This window comes from Camelina sativa, unplaced genomic scaffold, assembly GCF_000633955.1.
Source record: "Camelina sativa cultivar DH55 unplaced genomic scaffold, Cs unpScaffold15485, whole genome shotgun sequence".
Classification (NCBI taxonomy): domain Eukaryota; kingdom Viridiplantae; phylum Streptophyta; class Magnoliopsida; order Brassicales; family Brassicaceae; genus Camelina; species Camelina sativa.
In genome coordinates, this window is record NW_010936507.1 from 1 (window position 1) to 318 (window position 318).

A 318-nucleotide genomic window follows, 5' to 3' on the forward strand; every position below is an offset into this window, starting at 1 on the left:
TGGCTGTTATGGCTGTTTACTACAGATTCTCTTGGCAAATGGAGGTATAACAAACCAAAATTCTCGTTTCTTAGCTATTTTGATTCGATTTCAGAAAAAAAAAATCTCACAATGGTTTGGTTTGCGAAATTTAGGGAGGTGAGATCTCAATGTTGGAGATGTTTGGTACATTTGCTCTCTCTGTTGGTGCTGCTGTAAGTGTGTATCAATATCTCTCATCCATCCCCTGATTCATACATAAACAAGTTTTGGCTGAGATTTTTTTTATTTGAATTGGATTCAGGTTGGTATGGAGTTTTGGGCAAGATGGGCTCATAG

The 318-nt window shown here is 37.4% G+C and overlaps 1 long non-coding RNA gene across 1 annotated transcript; it reads left to right on the plus strand.

Annotated features, from left to right (window-relative positions):
• Window positions 1-318, plus strand: LOC104775468. The gene is made up of 3 exons (XR_765936.1): window positions 1-44; window positions 135-194; window positions 284-318. It is a non-coding gene; the product is annotated as an uncharacterized LOC104775468 (long non-coding RNA).